The sequence below is a fragment of the Mesoplodon mirus genome, assembly GCF_964341445.2.
Source record: "Mesoplodon mirus genome assembly, chromosome: 5".
Lineage (NCBI taxonomy): Eukaryota > Metazoa > Chordata > Mammalia > Artiodactyla > Ziphiidae > Mesoplodon > Mesoplodon mirus.
In genome coordinates this window covers 89,231,562-89,257,059 of record NC_138980.1, presented here as the reverse complement: position 1 = coordinate 89,257,059, position 25,498 = coordinate 89,231,562, and the positions used below count along the sequence as shown (strand labels likewise).

At 40.9% G+C, this 25,498-nt stretch overlaps 1 long non-coding RNA gene across 1 annotated transcript; it reads left to right on the top strand.

Moving 5' to 3' along the window:
- The first annotated feature begins 580 nt into the window (after positions 1 to 580).
- Positions 581 to 24,193, top strand: LOC309803760. The gene is made up of 3 exons (XR_014293993.1): positions 581 to 757; positions 23,459 to 23,574; positions 23,967 to 24,193. It is a non-coding gene; the product is annotated as an uncharacterized lncRNA (long non-coding RNA).
- Positions 24,194 to 25,498: the final 1,305 nt, after the last annotated feature.

The window sequence follows — 25,498 nt, the reverse complement described above, 5'->3', positions numbered from 1 at the left end:
CTGATGGCAGTGACACCAACTATGAGCTACTAAGAAGCATTTGTCATATTCTGTCAAGAGGTTGACCTTTAAAGCCCATCTCAGATGAGTTCCAGTCTACCCTTCTTAGGTGGTAGTCTCTTCCCTGAACACCAGTGTTTTTCAAGATACTCATTAGGAGATTATGAAATCTATTTAGTGGGTCCCAACCAGCATTTAAAAAAACAAGAGGAAGAAGAAGAATGGAATGGAATAAAATAGTACAGAAAATGTCAGGGTAATACTTTATGGAATAAATATTTCTTTGTAAAACTTTGGATTATATATATAACTGTGAATGCTTGCTCATATTGGATATTAATGTAAAATGTATTTCTTACCAAGAGTTGGCAGTCAAAAGAGTTTGAGAATCCCTATTCTATCTAACATATCCCTTGGACATACACTTCTCTCCTAATGTGCAGTGTATTAGTCTCTCACTAATGCTGTAACAAATTACCACAATTTAGGGGATTAAAACACACAAGTTTATTCTCTTACAGTCTGGGAGGTCAGAAATCCGAAATCAGTTTCGCAGCACTAAAATCAAAGTGTTGGCAGGGCAAGAACTTCAGTCCTATAACTGCAAGGAACTGAATTCTGCCAGCGGTGAGCTTAGAAGAGGATTGTGAGCCTCAGATGAGAGAGCAACCCAGACTGACATGTTGACTGCAGCCTTGTGGGACCCTGAATCGAGGACTCCTTCAAGCTGTGCCTGGACTCCAGACCCATGGAAACTGTGAGTTATAAACTGATGTTGTTTGAACTTCCTAAGATGGCACTGATCTGTTATGTAGCAAAAGGAAACTAATAGAGGCATTCAAAGGATTCACTAGAGCAAATATCTAAACTATGCTGATATAGTACATGGATATTAATATTAAAATTATGTGATTTTATGTAATAATATGGAGGAATCTCAAATGCATTTTTGCTAAGTGAAATAAGCCAAACCCAAAAGGCTGCCTGCTATATGACATTTTGAAGAAGACAAAACTATAGGGATGACAAATAGGTCAGTGGTTAACAAAGATTGGGGAGAAGGGAAGAGTGTTGACTGTAAAGGGAAACAGGAGGGAACTTGCGGGGTGAGTGAACTGTTCTGTATCATGACTGTAGTGATAGATACACATCTCTATATATTTGTCAAAATCCATGGAACTGCACATCACAGACAGTGACTTTTACTCTGTACAAATTTAAACATAATTTTTTTTTTTTTTTTTTTTTTTTTTGCGGTACGTGGGCCTCTCACTGTTGTGACCTCTCCCGTTGCAGAGCACAGGCTCCGAATGTGCAGGCTCAGTGGCCGTGGCTCACGGGCCCAGCCGCTCCGCGGCACATGGGATCTTCCCAGACTGGGGCACGAACCCGCGTCCCCTGCATCGGCAGGCAGACTCTCAACCACTGCACCACCAGGGAAGCCCTAAACATAAATTTTTAAAACTAAGTATTTACAAATCCTTACTTGGAGCTACTTGCCCTGGAAGAGTTTTTTCCCTAGTTGGACAATAGGAGAGGCCAAAGAGAACTCTTTGTCCTAGGCTTGGAGCCACCACCATGGGACTTAGCCTAGAAGTTGTGGAGAAGGTGGCTTCCTTGTCTTGTCCTCTGAACACTTCTGTCCCATTCATGGAGCTAGGGTCCAGTCAAAATGATCAAATCTAATGTAGGGCCTGGTAAAGTTACTGAATGTCAAAGATAAGCAGAATTGCTAGGAAAAATTAAGTAGAAGAAGAGAAAAAAAATCAGGTTGGCTTTATATTTCTCCGCAGTTGCAATATTTAAAAAATGTATGGTAATGGACTAGACTTGGAGACGTTAGTATGGACTCATGTTTGTCGTAATATAGAGGCAGATGGATGCATATAGAAATATTTATAGATATGTGTATATACACTGGGTAGTATACACAGAAATATTTCTTTACTCTGAGAGGGTCTAGAAGAAGTGAAAAGGAAAGAAGTGCTAAACCCCAGTGGCAAAGGGCACACCCAGCACCCAGATCTTGGATTCTAAACACCATTCTTCAGTAAAGGGGAACAGGACTCACTGGAGAAATGGCTGATCCTAGGGCTGGGACAGGGAATATACAAGATGAACCTGGAGCATCTTGTGGTGCCAGAAAGCAAGGAAATGCTCAAAAAACAAGACAATGGATGTATGTCAAAGGGACTCACGGGCTATCTGAAAGAACTCTCAGTGGCCAAAGCTGAAACATTTTGAGCAACAAACTAAATAATGTAGTATTGGATTATAACCCAAAGTATAAAATAAATATCTTTGAATCCATATTGACACAAATAAATAAGTAGGTAAATAAATAAGAACAGACAAATCTCCTGTACAAAAGAATTTCAAGGGAATTCCTTGGCGGTCCAGTAGTTAGGACTCCGTGCTTCCACTGCAGGGGGCCCAGGTTCGATCCCTAGTTGGGAAATTAAGATCCCGCATGCTGTACAGTGCAGCCAAAAAAAAAAACAGAATTTCAAATAATTTATGTAGGTGCTATACTCTGAAACCAATACAGCATAACTCTCTAACCCTTAAATATGGGCTGCCTATAGTGACTTCCATCCAAAGAGTACAGTATGGAAAGGAGGAGAAGAGTGGAAAAATCTGACAAACACGGCCCCAAGTGTACAATCAAGTTTAACATCATCAGCGATGAGTCATATTGATAGCATGTACCCTGGACATGTTGCAGTGAGAATGGCACTTTACCTTTGCAGTCTTCCTCCCAAGCACCCTAACCCTAATCACGAGAGCAACATCAGAAAAACCCAAACTGAGGGCCAGGCTACAAAGTGTCCTGACCTGTATTCTTCAGAACTCTCAAGTTCATCAAAAACAAGAAAAATCTGAGAAACTGTCACAGGCCAGAGGAGCCTAAGGAGAAGCGATGACTTAATGTAATGTGGTATCCTAGATGAGATCCTGGGGCAGAAAAAGGACATAAATTAAAAACTAAGGAAATTTGAATAAAGTATGGACTTTAGTTAATAATAATGTTCATTAGTCTTGACAAATTAGTTCATTAGTTTTGACAAATGTATTGTTGGGGCCCAGGGCAGGCTGCCCCAAAATATGCCTCAATGGCATATTGATTGTTTTGAACTAAAGTTACTTGAGAAACAGCTGGTGAAAAAAAAAATATTTTAAAAAACCCACTCTGACCCTGCTCTTTCCTGCTGAAAGCAGGAAATAAATCTCCCAAGTGAAGGTATCCTCCCTATATCAGGAGGATAGAAAGCATCCTTATCACCAGTTAGGGAATTCTAGGCTAAGAAAGCTGTATAAACAAACTGTGTTCCTTCTCCATTAGTCTGCTACCCCAAGCACGAGCCCCTTTGTTTTGTTAAACCTTCACAAATAATTGTTTCTTTGTCTAAAAATGATATATAAACAGCTTGCTTTGGTCACTTTGGGGATTCCATTTCTGTAAGAACTCCATGTGTAAGAACTAAATTGTTTTTTTCTCCTGTTTTATCTGTCTTGTGTCAATTTAATTACTAGACCAGCCAAAAGAACTCAAAAGAGAGGTAGGCGGGAAATTTCTCCCTCACTGACAGTATCCTTCTAATGTAGGATATTAGCAGTGGGGACAACTGGATGCCGGGTATAAGGGAACCCTCTGTACAGCCGTTGCTACTTTCCTGTAAATTTAAAGCTATTCTAAAATTTTAAAATATTTAAAAATACATTTTAAAAATCCAAAAGCATGTATAGTGTGATTTTCTTTCCTTCCTTTCTTCTTTCCATCCATCCATCCATATATCCATCTGTTCTTCCATCAATTCTTCTCTCTGTATTTGTACATAGAGTGTTGCCTGTAATGCTGTCCACCACATTTTTGTTTTTCCTGCAGGGTACGGATGGATCCCTTTTTTAAAAAAAAAAAATTGAAGTAAAGTTGATTTAGAATGTTGTGTTAGTTTTGGATGTACAGCAATTGATTCAGATATATATATATATATATATATATACACACACATATTTGTGTGTATATACACACACATATATACGTATTCTTTTTCAGATTCTTTTCCATTATCAGTTATTACAAGATATTGAATATAGTTCCCTGTGCTATACAGTAGGTCCTTGTTGTTTATCTATTTTATATATAGTAGTGTGTATCTATTTTATACATAGTAGTTAATCCCAGACTCCTTATTTATCCCTCCCCACTCCTTTCCCTTTGGTACTATGATTGTTTTCTATGTCTGTGAGTCTGTTTCTGTTTTGTAAATTAGTTAATCTGTATCATTTTTTAGATTCCACCAATAAGTGATATCATATGATATTTGTCTGACTTGCTTCACTTAATATGATAATCTCTAGGTCCATCCATATTGCTGCAAATGGCACTATTTTGTGTCATTCTTTTTTATGGCTGAGTAATATTCCATTTTATATATATACCACATCTTCTTTATCCATTCATCTGTCGATGGACACTTAGGTTGCTTCCATGTCTTGGCTATTGTAAACAGTGCTGCTGTGAACATTGGGGTACATGTATCTTTTCAGATTAGAGTTTTCATCTTTCCCAGATGTATGCCCATGAGTGGGCATATGCTGGATCATATGGTGACTCTATTTTTAGTTTTTTAAGGAACCTCCATACTGTTCTCCATAGTGGCTGTATCAATTTACGTTCCCACCAACAGTGCAGGAGGGTTCCCTTTACTCCACACCCTCTTCAGCATTTATTATTTGTAGACTTTTTGATGACAGCCATTCTGACCAGTGTACCACATTTTTAAAAATTGAAATATAGTTGACTTACAATATTATATTGGTTTCAGGTATACACCACAGTAATTTGATATTTTATAGATTACACTCCATATAAAAAGTTGCTATAAAGTATTGGTTGTATTCCCTGTGCTATACATTACATCCTTGTAATAGCTATTTTATACCTAGTAGTTTGTACCTTTTAACCCCCCTCACCATTTTGCCCCCTCCCCCACCCCTCTTCCCTCTGGAAACCACTGTATCTATGAGGCTGTATATATAATTCTCTGTATCTGTGAGTCTATTTCTGTTTTGTTGTATTTGTTCATTTGTTTTATTTTTTAGATTCCCCCATATAAGTGAAAACATACAGTGTTTAAATTTCTCTCTCTGACTTATTTCACTAAGCATAATACCTTCCAGGCCCATCCATGTTGTTACAAATGGCAAAATTTTGTTCTTTTTTTGGTTGAGTAATATTCCATTGTGTGTATGTATATGTGTATATATGTGTGCGTGTGTGTGTGTGTGTGTGTTTATATGTATGTCACTTATTTATCCATTCATCTGTTGATGGACACTTAGGTTGCTTCCATATCTTGCCTATTGCAAATAATTCTTCTATGAACATGGGAGTGCATATACATTTTTTTGAATTAGTGTTTTCATTTTCTCCAGATAAATACCCAGGAGTGGAATTGTTGGATTGTATGGTTATTTCTATTTTCAAATTTTGATGAACCTCCATACTGTTTTCCATCATGGCTGCACCAATTTACATTCTCACCAACAGTGCACAAGCGTTTGTCCACCACATTTTAAGGATTACTGTATCTGACTAGTGAAAATTGTGATGATGTTCTGAACTGCTTGAATTACTTAATAATCGTGTTATTCCTATCAAGATATTAAAGTCACTGTGTTTTTTTAAATGGAGTTGGAGAGAGACGTGCCAATCCTCAAGAACTTGATAATATTCTAGTTATGATAGGAACCAACATACGTTTTCATTTTGTAAGAATTTACAGGATATTTGGCCCAAGAGAGAGCTTGCTAAATTACCATAATCCATCAGTACATTTAAATGTCGTTAGTTATATAATCTTAAAAAAAATAGCATGTTTTAAATTTTTTTCCTGTGGAAACTCCCACCAAAAAGAAAAAAAAAGGAAAGGATCCTAATTGTGTGATTTTGCTTTTAAGATACATGTCTTTTACAGTCAGCCACTACAGGGGGGAGGAATGCTCAATTGTTCCCACTTCAATCCAGTAGAGCTCATTTCTTCTGTAGCCAAGAAGTAAAGCATATCTAAAAGCAAACAATGCATTTAATCCAGAGTAGAGCTCTGCCTAATAGGAGAGGTAGGGCTGGGATAATACAAATAATTATTTCAGGTGAATATAATTGCAATAAGGAGTTGATTGTGAATAAATGAAGACAAAACTTGAGAAGAATCACTTGACTTTTTTCTCCCTATCCCCCCAAACAGAAAAGACAGCCAAATCTCTCAATTTCTAAAATTTAATGTTATTTGGAGGTAGGTTCTAAAACCTTAAAATTTTAGCACTGGAAGAAGTATTCAGTAAACAGAAAAATATTCAAAGTCACTGAGTCCAACCCCCTCATGTTGCAGATGAGGAACAGAGGATCTGCATGCTCAGTTTTAAGGAAACCTGATAAACACAATTATGTTTACGAAACAAATAAATCAGGAGGTGATACTAACTTTACAAAATGATCCAATGCAGTATTCCTTTAAATGTGTTCCCCATATAGTCTTTTTTTTTTTTACATCTTTATTGGAGTATAATTGCTTTACAAGGGTTTGTTAGTTTCTGCTGTATAACAAAGTGAATCAGCTATACATATACATATATCCCCATATCTCCTCCCTCTTGCATCTCCCTCCCTCCCACCCTCCCTATCCCACCCCAGGTGGTCACAAAGCACCGAGCTGATCTACCTGTGCTATGTGGCTGCTTCCCACTAGCTATCTATTTTACGTTTGGTAGTGTATATATGTCCAGGCCACTCTCTTACTTTGTCACAGCTTACCCTTCCCCCTCCCTATATCCTCAAGTCCATTCTCTAGTAGGTCTGTGTCTTTATTCCCGTCTTACCCCTCGGTTCTTCATGACATTTTTTCCCTTATATTCCATATATATGTGTTAGCATACAGTATTTGTCTTTCTCTTTCTGACTTACTTCACTCTGTATGACAGACTCTAGGTCCATCCACCTCACTACAAATAACTCAATTTTGTTTCTTTTTATGGCTGAGTAATATTCCATTGTATATATGTGCCACATCTTCTTTATCCATTCATCTGTTGATGGACACTTAGGTTGTTTCCATCTCCTGGCTATTGTAAATAGAGCTGCAATGAACATTTTGGTACATGACTCTTTTTGAATTATGGTTTTCTCAGGGTATATGCCCAGTAGTGGGATTGCTGGGTCATATGGTAGTTCTATTTTTAGTTTTTTAAGGAACCTCCATACTGTTCTCCATAGTGGCTGTAACAATTCACATTCCCACCAGCAGTGCAAGAGTGTTCCCTTTTCTCCACACCCTCTCCAGCATTTACTGTTTCTAGATTTTTTTATGATGGCCATTCTGACCAGTGTGAGATGATATCTCATTGTAGTTTTGATTTGCATTTCTCTAATGATTAGTGATGTTGAGCATTCTTTCATGCGTTTGTTGGCAATCTGTATATCTTCTTTGGAGAAATGTCTATTTAAGTCTTCTGCCCGTTTTTGTATTGGGTTGTTTGTTTTTTTGTTATTGAGCTGCATGAGCTGCTTATAAATTTTGGAGATTAATCCTTTGTCAGTTGCTTCATTTGCACATATTTTCTCCCATTCTGAGGGTTGTCTTTTCATCTTGTTTATGGTTTCCTTTGCTGTGCAAAGCTTTGAAGTTTCATTAGGTCCCATTTGTTTATTTTTGTTTTTATTTCCATTGCTCTAGGAGGTGGGTCAAAAAGGATCTTGCTGTGATTTATGTCATAGAGTGTTCTGCCTATGTTTTCCTCTAAGAGTTTGATAGTTTCTGCCCTTATATTTAGGTCTTTAATCCATTTTGAGCTTATTTTTGTGTGTGGTGTTAGGGAGTGTTCTAATCTCTTTCACATGTACCTGTCCAGTTTTTCCAGCATCACTTATTGAAGAGGTCCCATATATTCTTAAAGTATGATTCAACTTATAAAAACGGAATTTACCCACAACCTTTAGGAGTTTATGTAAATTTAGCAAATACACATTCCTGGAATGTCTTCTGTGTACAAGGCTCTGTGCTAGGCACCACAAGCAGTGTAGCAACAGACCCCAGCTCCACTGTGAAGTAATAGAAGTTCTTGAAGAAAACATTTATCCTGGAAACTGACGCTCCTCAGTAAACATAGAAAATGGAAGCATTTTTCAGAAATCATCAGAGTCCAGTGACAAGCAGGAACCACCCCAGTCTGAGTCTCACTTCCATTCCCTTGTGCCCTCATCTTCCTCCCCAGCTTTCTTCCTATCACTGCTTTCCGTATACCAGGCCAAGAGCCCACAAACATCTGGCTAGAGCAAATGAAGTGTTTACTTAGGTAGATTTCCAAGGAAATAAACCAACCTACACAGAAATGAACTAGAAAGGAGAAAATATTAAAATTCTTCTAAATCTTTTACTCTTCAGTTGGCCTTCATTTTGGAGTTCTACTTTTTGATAGGTATGTGTCTTAGTGCTTTAATTCACCCAGATAACTGAAGTTGATGCATTCTGGGTTTAACCATGAGTCTGCTGTTTGTCTTCTTAGAAGGAGTATGTTAAGATTTTACTAGTGAAGTGTTAAAGCCTACCTAAGTATCAGTCAACACTCTTCTGAAGGCTCCACCCTGGAGAAGGTATTTGCCTGTAGACAGTCACAGGTTGACAGAGTTCTTGAAGAATTTGTAACCAATAGTACAACTCTAGGACTAGGACTAAAAAGAAAAGGAAACATAATTTAATCCTTTGTTTATAGCAGCGACACAGCTGTGTGCACCTCAGTGTTATAATTTGTAAAGGGTTGATAATTGGGGTAGAGATGATAAAAGTAAAGTGTTACTTATACCACACCGGTGTCATCCCTGAGGCAGTTATGGTAATGGAAGGATCCAGAAAGATCCAACAGGAGTTTCATGGAGATTCAATTCAAATGTTTATAAAACACCTAGATACGTTTCTAAATAACAGATATTCAAAATGCGTCTGTTCCCAGTTCACTTCCGAAAGCTCCTGTCTCCCAGCCTCACAGAATCTGCAGTGACAGCATTTTTCTTTTTGAGTGGGTGTCCAAGTTTAAAGTTTGAAGTAGTTATGAAGAAAATCAGACTGGAAGAAAAACAAAGCCCAATAACAAAAACAACTTGGGAAAGGGAAGAAAAGTCAAGGTGAATTTAGATTTCTTAAGATACTGTGTTTCTGGCCAGAGCAAATAACACATTTTGCCAGTTGGCTTCGTGGACTCCAGACTGGGCCCAGAGACGGAGCAGATATTGGAGCTTCTTCCTGGATTGCGTGGCCAGACTTATATCCCTTAGAATCTCCAACCATAATTCTCTGAGAGATGGGAACTTGTCCATATCATCTCCATTCATGCACCTTCTCATTCAGAGATGATGATGCTGAGGCTGTGCTCTCTCCTGGTGTAAATGGGACTAAAAAGGGCACCACGTTCACGGCAGGCCTTGGACCCCAGGATGTCCCTTGGCAAATTCTGCCACTTCTGGGAAGACCTGTTGCTGATCAGCCTCGCGCATTCCCTCCCTCTTCCTGTCAGTCAGACCTGCTTTCCTCACCACACAGAGAACTTTCCCCTGGCTTTTTCTAGAAAGGGTCAGTGCACAGCTCTTATTTGTGTGTCTGGCCCACATCCACATGCCCTAATCAGACTAGAAATCTCGATACGCTTGAGGGCAGGTTAATGAAACACAAATTAACCACCCTCACATTTCACAACCAGGATGGACACAGAAACCGAATGTAAAATGAACTAAAATGTCAAGAATGAGACTAAAAAAATTGTGAGGAGAACATTGATATTATATGTGGAAAGCATGGGGATCTGTTCCAATTCTTTTAGAAGGAGCCCACAATCTAAGAGAGATGCTCACATCTCAATGTTCGGAGCAACTTGTATGGTGGAGCAGGGGGAAAAGATGTGAGCTATCAGTCTGAGCATTTCATAGCTATTCATCTCACAGAAGAGCTCTCAGACTGATGGGAATCTTTAATTTAGTGTAGTTATCTAAGCTGGTTCTTAAAATAACAATAATTATTAGTAATCATAAAAACAATTTGTATGTGTCATATTGCACTCTAGTTTTGATTGCTTTATGTAAGCTTCTCTTTCGAGTGACATAATCCTGTCCTTCCAGCTAGACTGTAAATTGTAGGTCAGAGACTGAACCTTAGACTTCTCTTTCCTCTGTCAATGCTTAGGCCACCTAAGCAACTCATAGTAGGTACCCAACACAGAATGGAGCTTGAGGTACTCACACAGCTAAGATAGACCTAAATAACAATCTTCTTCTCCAGCCCCCTATTAAAGCAGGTGCATTCTCTAACTCTCCTGAACAGATAGTTCTCTTTCCTCTTATACATCACCGGAAGTGACAGACAGTGAGTGCCCCACCATCTAGTCAGGCCTGGTAATCAGTTTGTATGTAAACTGTTGCACAGCCACACTGATTGCTCAAATACTGAAATGCTTTCATACCCACTGGAAAATAGGCACTGCCGCAAGCCTTCAAATGTTCTCCCTCTGCCACCCAGGCTCCGCCCCTGGAGCTCCCATGCCCTCTCACCATCCACATCAGTTTGGTAGGACTGCTATAACAAAAGACCACAGACTGGGGCTTCCCTGGTGGCACAGTGGTTGAGAGTCCGCCTGCTGATGCAGCGGACACGGGTTCGTGCCCCAGTCCGGGAAGATCCCACATGCCGTGGAGCAGCTGGACCCGTGAGCCATGGCCACCAAGCCTGCGCGTCCGGAGCCTGTGCTCCTCAACGGGAGAGGCCACAACAGTGAGAGGCCCGCGTACCGCAAAAAAAAAAAAAAAAAAAAAAAAAAAAAAAAAAAAAAAGACCACAGACTGGGTGGCCTCTACAACAGAAATTTATTGTCTCACAGTTCTGGAGGCTAGATTCAAATTCTGATGTCAAGATGTGGGCAGGGTTATGCTCCCTCTGAAGGTGCTCAGGGAAGGGTCTGTTCCAGGCCTCTCCCCCAGTTACTGGGAGTTTGCTAGTTTGCTGACAGTCTTTGGTATTCCTTGGCTTGTAGACATGTTGCCCTGATCTCTACCTTGTGACACATGGTGTTCTCCCTGTGTGAGTGTCTGTGTTCAAATGTCCCCTTTTCATAAGCACACCAATCATATTGGATTAGGGACCCACTCTCCTCCAGTATAATCTCATTTTATCTATAATGACCCTATTTCCAAATAAGGTCACACTCTGAGGTACTGGGGGTTAGGATTTAAACATAAGAATTTTGGGAAGAACACAATTCAACCCCTAATATAACTTATCAACTAAAAGTTAACACCTGGCACAACAGGAGGACTCCAGGACTCACTCCAGTCCCTCACCCATTCTGATATGTCCATTCATGCGAGGTAGTACTTGGTAAATAGTTTGAATATTTCCTTGCTCCCAAGAAGTTCATTCAGTGCTGACAGATTGACTGACTTCCCAAGAAGTGTGTATAAAACTTTTGTTCCACATTTGGATAACACTAGGAATGCTACAGATTAGTATATTAGTGGTTCCAAGCCAGCTGCATGCTTAGAATTCTACCTGTGTTTAATATCAGCTGGTGAATGAAGAGCACCAAATGGATCTACCTAACCCCTTCCCTAGGGTCTAAGGAAAACCAGACCCTCAGAAGCTAATGGCAGCATGCTGAAGGAGATTCTTACAGGCTAGAGAGCTAGAGATGTTTGACATCCAGCTATGAGGGTCTCTGAATTCTTGATCTGTTGGAATGAGCCAGGATGGAGTGAAGGTGTATTTAATGGTAGAAAGGAGGCCTGCAGGGACTAAAGAACTCTCTTGCAGAGCAGGGAAGACCTTGGTAACCCTCTAAGGTTTGAGCAAACTAAGGATCTTGACTCTAGGGCCGTTTATTGGGATTCCAGTTCCTCCCAGGCAAATCTAGGGTCTACCAACCAGGACAAAATTCCTCAACATATTTTCTCTTCCAGTTCACTGAGGGTTGTTCCCATTTCCAAATAACTGTCACAAGTGTGGCCCAGATCATTTTTCATCTACCTTCTTTTCTGCCAGAACATAATAACTGTTCTGCTCTTTGAATATCACTTTGCAACTTTAACATTCCCTCAAGGGGATTTCTGCTGCATGTGCGTGGAGGACAAGACATCATCTGTGTGGAGTGAACGTGCAGGGCGTGAGGGAGGAGTACTGAGGGCATTTTCAGTCAGGGCCTTCCGCAATCCTTTAGACCAGGAGTTTTCAACTGTTTCCAAGTTTAGCGAGACCAGTTCTTAAAAAAAAAAAAAAAAAAAAAAAAAGGTCTGTTTTGAATAAAGAGTGTTATGCTTCACAACAAACAAACTTGAAAATCTCTGATATAGGCTAACACCCTCCTTCTCAGAGGTGAGAATTCTGTGGTTCCAAGAGGTTTGGGTCTTACTGGGGCACTTGCAGACGTCTCTCCCTGGGAAGCAATGGACTGGGTTCAAGTGGCCTCTTTCTTAGCCCAGAACTCTTCCACACCACACTGTCTCTTACTCCAGCCCCATTTAATTCAAATTGAACTAGTCCTCTTCTTTTTCATTTTATCTTTTTATTTCTTCTACCTGTTTGGCAGAGCTGTCCTTTCAAAATAAGGTTCACAGAATCCTGCAAGTAGCTGTGGCTGCAGAAGAAGAAAACACAGGGAGCCCAGAGTAAAGAGACATCTAAGTTCAAACATCTGGACAGCTGTCTCAGGCCTCTGCCTTTGTGCAATGACAGCCTAAGGTTCTGACAAGCTCTCTTGATCACTTATTATTTCCTCTGAGCCTCATGCTGAGTTCTTTGGGGAAGCTTCTGTTTCTGCAATGTTGGACGACTGCAGGGGTGGCTAACAGAGCTTAAGGTTTGCATGGCTTCAGGCCATCCCGATGAGTCCTGCTCTCTGTTCCTTGGGTCCCAGCTCATCCCTAGAGTATGGGCTCCTGACCTCTGGCTGAGGGGAGCAGCGGGTTCTAACCAACCCCCAGGTGCCTCAAGGGCTCATGGGACCTGGAGGTGGTCTGGCGTGTTCTGGGAATGTAACAACCTTGGACACCAAAAGGCTGATCCTGCTCTCTTTTCCAACAATAGGACCCTACCCTGTTCCAAGGAGAGCTACCCCAGAACTTCCCCCGTCTTAAACGTGAAGAGGGGAAAAATACATACGAATATGTCCCCTACACACGAACGAGTTCTGTTCCTAGAGTGCATTCGTTAAGTCCAATTTGTTCATAAGTCCAACAAAGTTAGCCTAGGTACCCAACTAACACAATCAGCTATATAGTCTGTACTATAATAGGTTTATAATACTTTTCACACAAATAATACATAAAAAAACAAACAAAAAATAAAACATTTTTAATCTTACAGTACAGTACCTTGAAAAGTACAGTAGTACAGTACCACAGCTGGCATACAGGGGCTGGCATCGAGTGAACACGCAAGAAGAGTTACTGACTGGAGGAGGGAGAGGAGGTGGGAGATGGTAGAGCTGAAGGCTGGTCAGCAACAGGAGATGGAGGGCAGCTGCAATTTCACTCACGCCTGACGTGGATGGCACAGGTTCTGGTTCCTTGCTGGATTCAGTTCTATCTACCCTCTTGAAAAAACGATCCAGTGATGTCTGGGTAGTGGCTCTTGTTTTCTCGTCATAGATGACACGGTAGCACTGGATTGCATCCTGAACGGCTGCTGCAACCTTCATGCACCGTTCTACATTCGGGTCCTGGGCGTCAAAAACTAACAGTGCCTCCTCAAACAAAGAAAATCCCCTTGCCATTTTCTGCATCATGAATCTCTTCAGTTCTTCAGTTACTACTTCTTCCTCTTGTCTCTCTTTGTCCTTTCTCTGGGCCTCCAATTCCATCAGGTCTTCATTAGTAAGCTCCTCATGTTGCACAGCAAGGAGTTGAGTGAAGTCGTCCTCTGGCAGATCTAGCTCCACCTTCTCGTTGAGGGTTACTAAGTTGCTGAAGACCTCTTTGGACTTCTCATCTGCCTTCTCAAATTCACAAAAATCATGAACAGACTGTGCAGTAAAGTACACAAAAGCACAACCACTTGTAGAGGATGCATGCCCATGACAATGTACGCCAGACACATGAACTAACTTGTGTGATTAGACATGTGAACGCACCATTGGCATCTTTGAAAGTTTGCGACTTGAAGGTTCGTGTGTAGGGGACTTACTGTACTTAATCTGTAGCAGGTGATTCAGCTACATTATTGTACATTTAGATGCAAATCAACTGTGGAGCTATGAGTGACACTTGAAAATAAGCCCTGTTGCCAAGAGGCTTCATTTGGTGCATCACATCTGTCTGGTAATAATCTGTTTGGAATTGTAAACTGCACTGCTTGGTATAATAGACTTCAGTTTTCCTTTGGCCCAGTTCCACTGTGACCCCCAGGAATTTCTCATAAAGGCACATCTGAAAGTGTTCTTGTAGGTGTGTCAGAGGCCAGACATTCGACTCAGCAATGGGAGCCATGTTTCTGTATTGGACACCAGATACCAGATGAAGGTTCAGGACATAGAAACGTTTCTTACTCTCTATCTTCTTGATTTGAGTTCCCCACCTTCAAAGAAGAAATACAAGCACACTCAATAGTCCCAGCCTTTTGAGTTGGGGAAAAAAAATGACATAAATACTTCCCTGAATTTTTGGTTTTTTGGTCATAGGGAAAGGCAAGGGATTGGGGCAAATTTGCATGTGTTAAAGTTCTAATTACAAGGGGAAGCGGGGAAGGGGCAAAATTAGAATCTACGTTTTTCCTTTGATGGGTGGGGGTTAGGGTGGGGAATTTCTTTTTTTTTTAATTTTATTGAAGTACAGTTGATTTACAATGTTGTGTTAATTTCTACTGTACAGCAAAGTGATTCGGTTTTATATATATATATGCATATATATATATATTCTTTCTCATATTCTTTTCCATTATGGTTTATCACAGGATATTGAATATAGTTCCCTGTGCTATACAGTAGTACCTTGTTGTTTATCCATCCTATATATAATAGTTTGCATCTGCTAACCCCAAACTCCCACTCCATCCTTCCCCACCCCTCCTCCCCTTTGGCAACCACAAGTCTATTCTCTATATCTGTGAATCTGTTTCTGTTTCATAGATATGTTCATTTGTGTCATATTTTAGATTCCACATATGAGTGATATCATATGGTATTTGTCTTTCTCTTCTGACTTACTTCACTTAGTATGAGAATCTCTATGTCCACCCATGTTGCTGCAAATGGCATTATTTCATTCTTTTTAATGGCTGAGTAATATTCCATTGTGTGTGTGTGTGTGTGTGTGTGTATGCCACATTTTCTTTATCCGTTCATCTGTTAATGGACACTTAGGTTGCTTCTATGTCTTGGCTATTGTAAATAGTGGTGCTATGAACTATAGGGGTGCATGTATCTTTTAGAATTATAGTTTTGTCTGGATATATGCCCAGGAATGGGACTGCTGGATCATATGGCAACTCTATTTTTAGTTTTTTGAGGAACCTCCATACTGTTCTCCATAGTGACCGCACCAACTTACATTCCCACCAACAGTGTAGGAGGGTTGGGGTGGGGAATTTCTACACAGCAACAGTCTTGAGGTCCTGGACCAGCCATGTCATTTGCACATGACTGGCTGTTTTGCTGCATGGTACCTTTTGATACTGAGACATTTTGCCCTAACCTAAGAAACAAATCATCTTAGCCTGGGTTCTTCAATGAGTGGAGCCTGAGGTAGAAGCTTATGTGCTTTGTTATCTAGTGCAATCCCAAGAAGGAGTTGGGGAAAGGACTGAGATGGGGAGGTACGAGATCCAGTATGATAGTGCATTATTAGCTCCACAGCTGGTGCCAAATACAACTGATTGCTCAATCTCACAGGACTGAACAGGATAGAAGAATTTATATTCTGCCTCCTACTGGTCAAATAACACATGAACTGCCCACCTCCTTAACATCTCCTCCTTCTGGATTGTACAAATGTGGGCACTGGGTGGTCCCATGCCTCATCAACATTGAGGAGATTGAAGCCCAAGCCAAGAGCTGCAAGAGGCACGGCCTGTCAGGTTGTTGATGGCTCCATGGAGTTGGTCATGGCAGTGGAGGCTGGAAGTGGACACATGACCTCTGACTCCAGGTCTTCCCAGGCCCAAGACTGGGAGTGGATTTGACCTCAAGTAGGTGGCTCCAGCTTCTTCACTCCTTGTGCCATTTACATCTTTTTATCTTCTCATCTCTTTCCCCTCCTCCCTGATTTGGACTAACCCATCATTATGGTAGACAGTGATAGGGACCATCGAGATCTCTCTTCAAGGAAGCATTGCTGACCAGCAGTGAAAAGTGCAATCAGTAAATAGCCTCCAGCTGTCAGCTGCTTTAGGCTCTGCCTTAGCTGCAGAGATTTGCTTTGAGCAGGGTCATGCCCATTCAGGGGCAGTCTGCATCCGGTAACTGAACATGAGCTGGCCATTTATTTCAGGGATCTAAAACCCCAGATATTTGTTTTGGGTCAATTTTGAAGGGCCATTTTCAGTCCAGAGCTCCCCACTGGGTTGGCCTGTGCCACAGCTTGACTTCTCCCTCTGCCCAATCCTACTTCATCCCCCTTCCTGTCACAGATTTTCTTCCTAATAGATATCTTACATCCCAAACCCCATCTCAGCATCTGCTTCTGGAGAACCCACCCACCCAGCTTACAATATTGCACGCCCAGCATGTGTCAAATGTGTGTGATGAACTGGAAAATTTCGGCCATTCAAGAATGTGCAACTTGGGCCTCCCTGGTGGCGCAGTGGTAGAGAGTCCGCCTGCCGATGCAGGGGATACGGGTTCGTGCCGCGGTCTGGGAGGATCCCATATGCCGCGGAGCGGCTGGGCCCGTGAGCCATGGCCGCTGAGCCTGCGCGTCCGGAGCCTGTGCTCCACAACGGGAGAGGCCACAACAGTGAGAGGCCCGCGTACCCCTCAAAAAAAAAAAAAAAAAAAAAAAAAGAATGTGCAACTTGTCTTTACAACCCACCCCTGGCCCCCACTGGCCTCAAGGGACCTAGTCCTAAGTCTGTTCCAGGAGCAGTGGTGTTGATGACAGCAGTAAATTTCTGATTCATATTGGCAACACCACATGTAGATATCTGGGGACAAAGAACTCCTGGACAGAAAACACTGGAATTTCTGCTACTAAGTGTACCAAACAGTGTCTTTGGGGCATTACCATATAGGTGACCTCATCTGTATCTAAAGATGGGCTATATCTAAAGGCCAGGACATATAGGTACATTTATATTCAGTGTTTGATGGCTGTAGACTACCTGAGCCCTTGTATTTCCTCTCTGGGTTACTTACTGATGCCCTGGCTTCCATATGTGTTAGGCCAGGTAGGAGGCAGAGCCCCAGGTCCTTCTTTCCGCCCGCCTCTGTGCTCTTTCAGGGTGGCCCCATTTAGCATTACAGTGGCTTAGGGAGTAGTGGGAAGCTTTTGTGGTGGAGGTTGAGGAGATAGGCAGTAATAGACTATTTTCCCTGACAATCCCTAATTCTGTTTGCTCATGTTGGACACTGTAGGGCGGCATCAGAGGGGGATGCCCTGTGCAGCATCACAGCCTGCCTTCTTCCATGAATGAGACTCACGCAGAACATGTAGGGCGTGTGTATGTGCCCTGGCACCCATATACCCCAGCACACTCTCCTTAGGAGGTTCATTCTTCCTCCCATCTAGCTGTACCTGGAGTCTCTTTGCCAGTCTACTCTCCCAATCAAAATAATATATCCTTCTTTCAAGAGGAAATGGAAAGGGTTATTGAGAATTGAGCATCTGTTAGAACCATCTCCTTTCAATTTCCATGTTGCTTCACCCAGAAACAGTGTAAATGATGCAGAGACACTAACAGGAAGCTCCCTGTTTGCTCCATATCAGAGCTCAGACCTGATGTGGTGTGTGTACTTCCAGTACTGGAAATTCCTTCCATGTCCTGCCCTAACTGTTGACTCATTTTGTGGAAATGAGAATTGTTGGGAGATCACCGTCTTAACTCAGTGAATTGACAAGAAACTAGGCCAATGAGACCCAAAGGAAGACAAAGTGCAGGCGCGGGTAAGGTAGCTGCTTATGGCAGCAACAGATGAGGCTCATCAATGTAGAATTTGTTATTGAGACTGTCATTTCATGTTCTCCTATGTCACCTGTGTCTCTGTGAGGCTCATGATGTCATGGAAGAAACCCATCATGCTTTTTTTATTGTTACTTCCACCCCTAGTCCTTTAGCTAGGAATCATGTAATTTTAATTTTTCTCCAAGAGAATGCCCATCTGGTCAGATTTCATACAGTACTCGGTCTTTTAAGAACAATTCATTTACTCTTTTTTTTTCAATCTAGTCAAATTTTATTTCCATTTTGTGATGTTTATCACAATTGAGAAAATCCTTGGTCCCTTCTAAATCAAGATAAAAAGAAACACATGATAAGGTACTATATTATATAGATCTCATCAAGAGAGTTACTGTTTAATCCACAGACTGTGAAAAATTAGCTTTACATACTTTTTTACCGGTATCCCAGCAGAAGTACAGACCTTTTCATATGACATTTGAATAAATAAGAGCCTCAGAGCCCAGCCACAGATTTTTGGTTTTATATAATATATGGATCTAAGTCCTAGCTCTGTTTCCGACCACAGATTCCCTCATGGCTCCTGGTGTGTTCTTCTGGCTGCTGATTTCACAACAAGAACATCAGCACTTCAAGGACACAGTGTCTCCTGGGTTTGTCAAGGGACCCTGCCCTGGCCTGGCTTCCTGATGGCATCCACATTGGTCACTGTCCTCACATCGGTCACTGTCCTCTCCTCTCATTCCACTCCACCCCCCTTTTCCAGATGTTCATGTATTAATACTTGCCAGATCCTTGCTATTATTGCTCTTTGGGGCCCTTTCAGAATATGAAGTGGGCAAGTTTACAATTTAAACCTTATGGGTTTGAATTTTCAAATTGTGAACTTAAACCTTTTGGTGATTACTCTTGTCCAAATGCAGCTTCCTGCCCTCGTTGGAAAAAAAAAATCGTCTCCAAAGACATTTGGACATGAAGTAGCTATTGCAAAAGAACATATTGTTGGTGACTTGAGTGTAAAGAAACCAGAAATATATGGATTACATTTTCTTTTAAATGAGCATGGTCTTTAAAATGAAGGGAGTGAATGAATTATTTGGTAATATCCAGTTGAGAGGTGGTCAATATTAAAGTATTTGAACAGTAAGGCAGCGCACCAGGCCTGCTTTCAGGATTCTCCATCCCCAAGCAGCAGGGAGCTTCTGTATTTGGTTCTGTTGAGGCCAATCCCCAGCTGTGAGACCTGTTGTGCAACGCAAATACTGGCTTCGGTTGGGAGACCGCCGCTGTCCAAAGACATTTTTGAGTGGATTGAGTGGTGGGTATTAAACATTTGAAGCAATTGTAGTATATTAGCTGCCAGCCAGTCTTTGTAAATAGAAATCCTACCTAAGTGACCGTGGGCAAATCCCTTTGCTCTTCTGGCCTATCTCCTCATCTGAGTGAACATTAAATAAGAAAATGTACATGAAGTGCCAGGTTCAGACCTGAAACATTTATGACTGTGCAGATTTATTCAATTCCTCAGTAGAGAGAAAAGTGAGTTTTTAATCACTGCAGCAGAAAGAATGACCATAGACTTTCTTGTATCAGGCCCAATCCGACATAGATGTGTGTTTTCAAGTTCAACACAATGTGTAGAGATTGGTCAGTGATCTGATTTTAAAAGCATCTTCAGATCATCAGGTGGGGCTTACCAGCTTTCTCTTTAGGTATCATCAATTGTTAGTTTTCCTTGGATTTTGGTCACCAAAAAGACAAACCAGAAACAAGGAGGGAAGAAATGCCAGAAATAGGATGAAGTCATCCAAAATATGTGACACTGTTTCACAAATACAAATATCTTAGAATCAACAAGGACAATCTTCTAGAGGATGCAAAATCACAAAAAGGCAATCAAAACATCTGTGCAGAGTTCTAAGAGGATGCAGACGGACCTGGGGTGGGTATGGGCTGATGATATGGATTATCTTTATGTTTCAAATGTTTGGTAGAAGTGAAGTGAAAATCTAAATTTGAAATTACTAAGAATTATTGAGTAGTCCTTAAGTGCAGGACAGTGAGCTAACTGGGGTGGGGAATGCAGGCACTGAGATAAGCCAGCTAGGACCTGCAGTCAACAGACAGAATTCAAGACAGTACTGTAATAACAGCAACATTATATTATTCATAACCTGCCATCTAGCCCTGTGAAGAAAATGAAAATCTTTCTTCTATGTCTAAACTTGTGCAGAGTTTGCAGCCTTTTAGAAATCTGGTCTGATGCATTCCTCTGTCATTCTAAAACAAGCCCAGGTCCCCAGGAATAGAGACTTTAGCTGGCCCAAGAGCATTCTCACACCCTTTGTTTCTTGGTCACTTTCATAACCTCCATGGCTCTTTCACAGTCACTGCAGACTCAGCATGTGTATCAGGTGATGCAATATTTCTTTCTGCCACCCAACCAGGTTCCTTCTGTCTTCCTTCTCTTTGTCATGATACTACAGTCTCCCACTGACCCAAGTAGGTTGCCTTAGAACTATTGTAGATCATTCTTCTGCTTCATTGCCCATTATACTAAATTGCCACATCCTGATGACTTTTTTAAGTGTTTTATTGAGATATAATTTACATATTGTACAATTTGCCCATTTAAGATGTACAATTCAGAGGTTTTTAGGATAGTTGTATATATGTGCAACCATCACCACAGTCAATTTTAGAACACTTTTGACACCTCTAGAAGAAACTGTTCTCTTAAGCTATCACCTCTGTACCCTCCCATTACTGTCCCTCCCATCCCTCAGCCCTAAGCAACCACTACTTTTTGTGTCTCTATAGATTTGCCTATTCTGGACTTTCACATGAATAAATCATGCAGTATGTGGGGTTTTGTGACTGGCTTCTTTCACTTAGTCTAATGTTTTCAAGTTTCATCTGTGTCGTAGCATATATCGGTACCTCATTCCTTTTTGTGGCCAAATAATATTCCATTGTCTGGATATACCATGTTTTGTTTATCCATTCATAAGCTGATGGATATTGCGAGTGTTTCCACTTTTTGGTTGTCATGAATAATGATGTTATAGACATTCGTGTACAACTGTTTGTGTGTATATATGTTTTAATTTTACTCAGGCATATATTGAGGAGTACAATTGCTGGGTCATATAGTAACTCTGAGATTAATCATTTGAGAAGCAGCCAGACTATTTTCCAAAGTAGCTGTACCATTTTCCATTCCCACCAGCAGTGTAGGAGGGTTCCATTTTCTTTACATCCTCTCCAACTCTTGTTATTGCCTATTTGATTCTAGCTATCCTGTTGACTTTGAAACATCGTTTTTCTCTGAAAAAAGGTAGCATATTTCTTGCCTAGACCTTTTTGTCCCTTCCCAATATCACCACCCTAGTCTAGAATTTCATCACCTCATGCAGAATTCTGGAGTCTAAACTGCTTTCTCTTCTCCCCTTTCTGAATTACACTACCGAACACTGCCAAACTCTATGAGAAATGTACATTAACCTATGTTCAATCTTCCTCAGATACCTTCAGTGACTTCTAAGTTCCTGTCACACCAACTCTGAACCACTCTTGTTGGCTTTCCAGGTACCCCTGAAAAATCTGGCCCTACCTATTCACCTCACTACAATCTCCCCTCTCCCTGACCACATCTTTAGGCAGATGCCACCCTCCTACGAGCAGTGATGTTGCTGCTCAGTGTTGCCTCCTGGGCCTTAGAGTTCTCACTGTGAATGTCTTCTTTTTTCTTCCCCTTGACCAAGAAATACCACAGCTTCTAAGAAGTCTTCTCTGAGTCTTTACCCTTCCTTCCCCTGTCCAAGAGGTGGGTGTGGCTAGTCATGTGTCCAATATGTAGGCCAGACTTGTACTTTCTCCCTGGAATCTGAGCCAAGTGATATTCGGATTGAAAAATGGTGACAGTGGTCTCCTACAAAGACTCTTCATTCATTCCTATTACGTAGATCCCTGACTCAGCCTTGAATTCCTCTCCCGTGCATGATCTTATTCTCTAACTCTTTTCTTTTTTCTTTTTTAACATCTTTATTGGAGTATAATTGCTTTACAATGGTGTGTTAGTTTCTGCTTTATATCCAACTCTTTTCTTGAGGCTATAAGCTATCCCCTTAAATTACCAACACATTCCTTTTCATTTGTTTATTTGCCTATATTAGCCAAAGCCACACTTTACTGATTAAACCTGATAATCCTAATGGATACATCAAGCACAATAGTACTAGTATGAATGTTTCTTCAGCCCTTGCTATGGACCAGGCACTGTGCAAATCTCTTCATCTAGATGATTTCAGTTAATCTTCGCCTATCACCCTCTGAAGTAAGTAGCATCTTGTCTCCTTTTTATGCATGAGGAAATTGTATCTTTGAGAAGGCTGAAAACTGTCCCAGGGAGAAGCTGATTAATGGAGGAGCCAGGTTGGTGCTTGAATATGTGCACTTCGCTATTGTGCAGTAAGCCCTCTCATGCCATCGGCCTGGCAGCCAGTGAGGGCTCTTCTCCGCTGAGCGCCTTGTACATTTGTACCTTCTTTGCTTTGAGGAGAGTTCACATTTCTCTGATGGCACTTCATCACCTTCTATCTTGTATTATAATTATTTGGGTATGTGTCTTAACTTCCTTAGCCCAGAATCTAGTATGTATAAGAGGTAATCAATAAGTATTTCTGGGCTTCCCTGGTGGCGCAGTGGTTGAGAGTCTGCCTGCCGATGCAGGGGACACAGGTTCGTGCCCCGGTCGGGGAGGATCCCACATTTCGCAGAGCGGCTGGGCCCATGAGCCATGGCTGCTGAGCCTGTGCATCCGGAGCCTGTGCTCCGCAACGGGAGAGGCCACAGCAGTGAGAGGCCGGCCTACCGCAAAAAAAAACCAAAAAAGTACTTCTGAAAGGATAAGTAAATGTAGAGTTGCATCTAAAGAAGATCTAGTGAAATTTCCAGTTCTAAGGAAAGAAGGAAACCGCTTTAGAGAGGTTAGTAGAGGAAACTTGCCCTGGCAAAGACGGCAGCAGCTACCCTTTTCCCATATTTATAATTTCTTCTTTTAAAAAGTATGTTATTATAAAATACTGATCTCCGTTCCAGTACTTTACACACAAACCTTTAATAGTAGACCGTGGTTTTGGTCACCAAGGTTACTTTAATTAAATTCAGTAGTTAGCAAATGCTTGTGGCAAAATTTCTCTCAAGCTATACCATTGGCCAGTGGAGCAAACTGCTTTTTACCTTTTTTTTTTTAAAAAAAAAAAAAACCAAAAAACATTTTATTTTTCTTATTTTCCTCTTGTTTCTCCTAGACTTTCATTATGGTCCAGCTGAACCAGCTGCTGCCCCTCTCCTTGTAAACTTCATGTTACATCCCGGAAGAACTGGAGGAGAATCAGTTTCCTATGTAGCAGCTATTGCGGGATGGGTAAGACCAGAGGGAGGGGAGCAGCCCTGTTGGGATAGAATGATGCCAGGCTGGCTGGCTGATCCTGGGTAGAATTAAGCAGGATGGCAAAGACCAACATAAATGATGTCAGTAGTAACATTGTCATGTTCCCACAAACTGCATGAGTTGTCTAATTGAGGCAATTTTTTTAAACTTCCACAGAAAAGATGCAAAATCTAACTTGTCCTTTTAAATATCATCAGTTGCTACTGTTTACTGTCTAGGCTTCAGTGGTTAAGACTACTGTCCCCCTTATAAGGGCCAAGGAACACAACATTTGTATGTTTCTTGCCCCCTGTGGTAATATAGAATACTGTAAGCTACCCCTTTCAGTTGAACTATGTGATAGAAAGCCAACTCAACCCCTGCAGATAGTGGAGCTGATACTGTAACTGGAGACAGAGGAGAAAGGCTGAGACAGACCATGCAATCAGATAACTTTAAGGAAGGATGAGATCAGTTCAAGAAGATCAACATGGAGAATGAAAGAATTGAAAATAGCAAGAAGTTACCTTCATTTCAAAAAGTGAGTATATTCTGTGCACTTGAAATTTTTTATTTGTTTCATTGCAATGTTCTTTCCCAATATTAATAAATAAGCAGAATGGTTCTGAAGATGCAAAGAGAGATGGTAAAGGAAGTTAAAAGATTAGGTAGGAAGGCTTCTATGACAAAAAAGTTTTTTTAAAGACAACATATTTCTCTAATGTAATGTGTTCGTGGCAATGCAAAAGTATCTGAACACCTCTTTTGTAAGATTGGATGCACCTGCACCTTTCAAACAGCATGGCAGACTAAGTGCCTCAGTACAGCTCTAACAATTTTAATTCTTGCTAACTCAAGCCTATCTGAACAGTCAGGAAAGCTAACCTGAGTCCCAGAAAGAAAAAGACTGTTGGACGCAATGGTGAATTTATACTATGCTGAAAATGGGGTAGGGTAAAGTGAACCTTACTATCTAAACCCCAAAGCTTTAATAACATGCAATATCAATCAACAGTCAGCCTTATAATAGGAGTTATAAAGCCACTGGATAATAGTTGGAAAACTGGTTACATAGTCATAGCCAAAAAGCACAGGAAATCATAGACCTTTGGTTTTATCTTGAAAGACAGATTTGATTTGTATTTGAATGTTTCAGTTATATACAATAATTTCATCTTCCCCAGCTTTCTAATTTTTGGAAATTATTCTTGATCTTAGTAATAATATTCTTGAAGCTGATTCTATGCTAGTGGATGTAATTTTCATGGAAATAGAGTGGAACATAGAGGGAAAAGCAGAGCTGTTTAAAATTGTTCATCAAATTTGCAGTTCTTTTCTTTAAACAATACCTTGTAATTTATTGGGTATGGCCAGAAAACAAGCTTCTGTACTCAAATTTTGTAGGCAAGAACCAAGAAAACTTTTATTTTTTCCAAACTCTTAACTATTTCTGTGAGGAAATCTTAACATTTTCAGCTTCCTTAAGCCAAGTAGACAGAATATAGCTAAATCTTTTTTGACTAGGATGTGGATGACTCAGGGTAATCATTTTGAATATTTGGAAGGTAGAGTAGTGATATATTAGAAAAAGCACAGGATCAGGAGATCTGGTTATAATAAATTAACTCTGTTACTTCGACAAATCACTTCATCTGGGTCTTGATTTTCTCACATTTAAAATTAGGGGTTGATTTCTAAGGTTCTCCAAGAACTGAAATCCTTTACTTCTGAAGTCAATTATGGGATTAGGCTCAGAAGCTATGTGCTGTAGCTAAATCCATGTCCTCACCTGCCTTAACCCTTCAGCACATCTAACACAGCTGTTCACTTTCTCCTTCTCAAAACACTTCATTACTTGGGTTCCAGGGCTCTACACTCATCTTATTTTCCCCTTCACTGACATCCTCTTGGGCTTCCC